General features: G+C 38.7%; 1 long non-coding RNA gene across 1 annotated transcript in view; it reads left to right on the forward strand.

The window, feature by feature from the left end:
- Positions 1-5733, forward strand: part of LOC118420336 — a 67085-nt gene extending 61352 nt beyond the window's left edge. The window contains exon 5 of the long non-coding RNA XR_004831730.1: positions 5546-5733. This is a non-coding gene — a long non-coding RNA (uncharacterized LOC118420336). The remainder of the gene's footprint in view (positions 1-5545) is intronic.
- Positions 5734-6065: the final 332 nt, after the last annotated feature.

Below are 6065 nucleotides of genomic sequence, written 5' to 3' on the forward strand. Positions count from 1 at the left end.
AGTCTGATAGAACTTCTAGCAGGCAATTTCCGTGCACCACAATCAACTTACATGATGAAATGATGTTCGGATTGTCAGAGAATGTTTGATTCATCTTGCAGTCCCTGTTCTTCTGACCTTAGTTTTTGTACGAAGTTGTCGCATGAAAGCAACGCGTGGGTGGACCATTCGAACTGGTAATCAGCCAGAACAGTTTCCTGTAATGTTGTTGCAAGGACTGTTCTTGTGTGCATGATTCCTTCACGCCTACTAGCACTCACATTAAGAAGTTTGTCATGGTAACTTTTGCACAAAAGTCTGTCTATAACAAATGACACTCCACCTTGATGTTTTTGCCATGGCAATAATTTGTTATGCATATCACCGTATGTCTTTTGTCTAAAGTTTCCTCTGTCATGTTTTACTTTCAGTACAACCATGTGGATGAGCCACTCTGTGGTTTGTGCTGACAAATCTACATTTCTTACAGAGTAGATGATTTAGTTCACAAGATCCCTGCAGGGGAATTTTATGTGTATAGATTTATCCTATGTAAGATCAGGTCTTTATTGAGTGGAGAAGCCTTTCCAGCAAAAACACAAAATGAGCCACAAGTCTTACAGTCACAAAAGCAGAGATAAGGGAAGGCCATAACTGCTAACACACAATAAATGGTAATCTTTTCCATACATCATCGCAAGAAGGCACAGATGCTGCACTTGGTGCTGAAACAAGAGCTGTTTTAAAGCCACGGGATGATTGCAAAGAAGATTGCAATAACCATAAACTCTTATTGATTTTGTACTTCCAGATCCTAATCTCCCGCAGTGATAAAAGCTACCATTTGCAATCACACGCTATATCTGTAGAATGGAGGAAAAATAAGTCACCAGCCTGCCTTTACCTCTTTGTAACTCTTTGTGATATGCACACAAAGCGGACATTACTCACTACTTACGGACGATTAGGTATTTCATTACATTAAGAAAGGCAGTCGTTAGAGGCTGCCTTACTGCAAACATTAAGGCAGGCATATAACTCTTCTTGAAGAATAAAGAGCACATTGAGGTATTTGAGAAAATGTTGCAAACTATATCCTCATTGATCAGTTCTTGCTGGAAACTTTTGCATATGAATTATTCATGACTGTAACGTATTAGACATCAACATTCCTCACATAATACATAACATGTACATAAAAACCAGATGTTTTAGTAGAAGCAGAGAATGTGTTGTATATGAATGATCCTGTTGTCAGTTCCCTGTACTGACTACATATGTCATTCATCGTGATAGAACAAAAGCATGCTGCTAAGTTTACATGAGGTACATGTACTTCACCTTTTTTTAGGGATATCAAGTCGATGAATAGTGACTTCAAATTGCAATATTTAGAAATATTTCATTTGAAAGTACCGTTGTCAACTTGCTAATCCTAAATATCATTTTATTTCACATTACAGCTATAGGCAACTCATCAGATAAAGGTGAACTAGCATTTATAAGTGACAAACCTACATCTTTACAATGCTTGCATAAGCTGTATGCAATATCTGCTAGCTTGAATCCAATATACAAACTACGAGTCTAAACGATGCATTCTAAAATAATGGCACCCTCATCATCACCCTATAATATGTGTAAAACGTGCCGCCCTCCGCCCTATGCTCAGACTACTGGGATGACCGGAAAGTGAAGAATTTGAAGTATAAATTGTAAAGGTAGGATTCCTTCTTATAAAGACAGATTTTTTAAAAAGATTCCAGATACATTTTGTACACTGGTGGTACAGGTCAGCCTTTCTTTCAGAATTTTTTATGGACGCATTCAGCTGAGCCGAGTGCGTCTTTCCAGAAAAAGATGCGTCCAAAGACGTAAAGACGTATGCCTGGCGGGAACGCTGCCCCAAAGCATCAGTTATGGGGGTACAAAATCTGTATAAATATAGAATGAGAAGCAGAACCTGTGTCCTTACTAAGACCTATCAATCTTTTGTGTTGATTTCATTACAAGGCTGACTCATTCCTTCACATCCTCTGTCTCTCATATTTTATTATTACTGAAACCAAAATGAGAACAGCACAAAGATTGCTTTCTAATTTGCCAATGCAAATAGCATTAAGCAACAATGTTGACTGCTGGTGCACTGCAGGTTTGCCAGTGAATTTGGTTTTGAGTTTATTGTTAGCAGGCCTAGAGAACAAGGGCTTACTGCTCACTGTAAGAAGTTTCAATTACTTCTAGCAATATGACCTGAGCATGCTGCATTTTGTCTACATATACAGTAACAGACAGACATACAGTAACTGAAAGAAGTAGCTGTCATAGTTTTACAAAGTGCAGAAAGTTGATTGAAGCCTTAAAGTTGGTTATTTCCACTGTCCAATATGAGTGTAATATGTTTTCATTTCATTCCATTGGTTTCCTTATGTATTATCCATACTTCTTTCTTTTGTTTAATCTATATAAATTGTTATTAACTTACTAAAAGGAGACCTTCTCATAAGCAGAAGCTTTTGGCCTCCCTTGCACTGTTATGTTCTTTTATAATTCATTGTCATGTATTTATTTTTTTAAGTGCGAAATAAATAAACAATGATAAACAAAAGTTTCAAAGGATAGTGCTGCACTGCTACTGTGAGAAAATAGGTTCAGGTATTGTTTATCTTTGCTTATCCTTGAATTATCAGACTTTAAATGACTCTTTAAATGACTCTTTAAATGACTCTTTGAAGTCATCCTGCATTATGTTGTTTTGTTGTTGGTATCCATTTGAGTGTATAGCTCATGATCTCATCTATCTTCTTAATAAGGGATATTCTCCTGCATCACAGACCTAAGGCATTAGAAAACATGATATGGTGTAAGTTATGAATATTTTGTTATTTGTCACTTATCCCACTGCGTTATGATGGTGATGATAATACTTTGTGATTTGTTTTGCTTACTTACATACAAGTTGTAACTGATGCAAAGTTCTGTCTTCTATAGTAAATATCACACATACACACACACACACTAACACACACACACACAAACACTCACACAAACACACACACAAACACACACAAACACACACACACAGCCTCTCTTACCCTATTCCTGTTGACTGGAAACTGGTTTTCACCTGAGTCACCTGTACTGCTATTGACAAGAACTCAATGATAAAGTCACTTGAGAGGAGAAAAAAGATATGGCGTTTCCTTGCCCTCCATTAGCGGCCGTCAGCAAGGATCCGAGGTAACTTCATCGGGTCTGTCAACAAGTAACTGGTGACTGTTGATGCAGACATGGTGTCAGATCAATGGGAGGAGGAAGATCAAAAGGGGTTAGATAATGGGACTCAGCTTTCAGATGACACATTAAAAGGGTTTCTGTGATACGTGTGCAGAGCTGCAGTCCAATGGATCAGTTGATGGAACTCATCTGTTAGTGTTACATACATGTATGACTCGGGAAAGGCTATTTGTCATGTACAGTGCCAAAGCTTTTGGGGCTTTTCATTGACAATTTTTTTTCTTTTTACTTAATGGTCACCACGTAAGAAGACAAGAAGGCCACTCAATGTTATGGGTTATGCTGGAACTGTAACAGCATCCCTTTGCCCTAGTTCAGAAATATCATGATTGAGACTAGCCAGATTGCTCACTATGAGTGAGGACTAACTGACCCAATAGGTGAAGCAGGGGTTACGAGGGCTGCTTGGGAGATTCCCTACCCCATTTGGGCCGGAATGGTTTGATCCGCTCACACCGCACCATCGCACTTGTGGTGGGTTCTTTAACATGCTTGGGTTGTTGCTCTCCCCAAACATGGGACCTCCATTCAACGTCCTATCCGAGGGATTTTGCAGGAAGAAATCTGCAGCAACTTTAAAACTTGTTTTGAAGACCTTATGGCAGTTCTGATGATTCAGAATTTTTTTATAAAATACTGTTAGTACAGTAGCTATTATGAGATGAAAGTTAGCAGCCAGGCATATCTAATTCTAGTTTACCTTTATGCGCGGGATAGCCGATATCCGTTGTTTTTAAAAATGGCATTTAAAGACATCAAGTCGATGGACAGTAGTTTCAAACTGCAATATTTTGAAAATATTGCAATTTGAAACCACTGTCCGCCAACTTGACATCCCTAAATACCAGCTAAATACCGTTTTTGAAGCAAGGGATAAAGAATACCTTGTTGACAAAGATGAAGTAGCATAACACACAATGGGAATGAACCAGTGTCTCCTGGGAACCACATTGTGTCAAATTGACAAAATTGGTTTGGTCCAACAAGCATTGGAATATGGGAGTTTTAACATTATGTTACCATTTCTCATACTACCAATAGTTGAATTGACGAGCTTTCAATTAGAGGTCATGGTCAAACCATAACATTTCTGCAATCAGGGCCCAAATGAATATGTAATTGCAATATTCTCAACTACAGATATATATATACATATATATATATATATATATATATATATATATATATATACATATATATATATATATATATATATGTTTTTTTCCATCTGTGTGGCTGACAAATGCGTAGGGAAAATAACACATAGTGAGGTTACAAGAAGCAATAAGTCTAATTTTTGTGTTCAAGTAAGGTAAATTGACATAACATAAATCATAATATGGAAAAGAGGAAATGATCTTTAACTCTTGATCAGTGAGATCATGTTTGTCACTGCAACTGTGATATAAAAGCCAATCTGGTAACAAGTGATCATGTCTGTTTTGATTTTATTGAGTTTGTCGAGTTTATTGTGATACCCTTTAGCTCATTGAGCTAATCTTCCATCTGATGATGATGATGGCTGTTTCTTCGTATTCGAAGATCAATGGTAGGCAGACAAGGTTGCTTAGGCAACCAGTCTGCCTGGTCTGCACGTGACTTTTTTAAGGTGAACTTTTTTTGTGCACTTCTGACTTTTTAAGGTGAACTTTTTTTGTGCATTTCCTTCTCCACCCTCTCATCTACGGACGCACAGGTCCTACAGGGAAAGAACTGTATGTCACGTAAGACGGCCCCAGCAGATGCAGGTTTATTGTTTGGATTCTCGTCTCCCAGGAGGACTTCCAACCAAGGATGCAAGGGGTTCCTCCTACCCCTGACTGTTGTGTCATGGCGGGTGCGTCATGCCCGAACATGCCCCTAAGGCCTACCACTGCCACAAAGGCCTGTCCCTGCCACTAGCTGCAGCTAGGTATTCATTTACACTTGAGTTAAGTGAGGAAAGTCGTGTAAAGTGTCTTTCCCAAGGGCAGAAGATAGTTGACACGGCAGCCGGATTAGAACTCAGGACCTCTTGGGCCTGAGCCCAATGTGCTGTCGATCGCGCCACACCATCTCAGATGTAAGAACATCTACGATCTAAGAAATAGTTCTGTGAGTCTTTGTGGTCTATGATATGTTTTGTAATATCTACACTAGTGGCAATAACCTTGCCCTTCTTGCTGTCATACATAGTCACAATCCTCAGGCTCCACATAATGGACCACAGTGGCTGTACTTCCTACTGATGGAAACGTTAACCTTTAGGAATGTTGTACTTGTGTTGCAGCTCCCACCTTGAAATAGCAACTGTGACAGGTATCTGGCTTTACCTGATAACAGCAACATCCTTTACCAGGGGACACGTTTTGAGAGCATGCAGTGAGAGGGAAGGTCGTTGAAGGGTGGCTATGGGAAGGAACTTCAAGGTAAACTGCCAACCAATGAAGTCATTCCACTAAAGGACGCATACCCTATTGTTTAACCAGAGCTCTAAGTGCCCACCTGCAATCTATAATGTACAAATGAAAACTAGAGTGTTAAAAGAAAAAGTCAAGAAACCTACAAGTGAAGATATAAGTGTTGGCAGTATAAACTACTATTTAGTCATATTTTTTGTCAGAACTTGTCAGACACGTTGTATTCAGGCATAAGCTGAGAATACTTGATTTCATTAAAGAGTACTTAGGGGCTAGTAGAATACATGTACTGAGTGATTTTTCATGCACGCGGGACTAGTTGGTACTTAATTGTATGATATGAAGTACATGTAGTGTGCATTTTTTAATTCACAAAATCAATATCTGTCA

Source organism: Branchiostoma floridae, chromosome 7 (assembly GCF_000003815.2).
Source record: "Branchiostoma floridae strain S238N-H82 chromosome 7, Bfl_VNyyK, whole genome shotgun sequence".
NCBI classification, from domain to species: Eukaryota; Metazoa; Chordata; class Leptocardii; order Amphioxiformes; family Branchiostomatidae; genus Branchiostoma; species Branchiostoma floridae.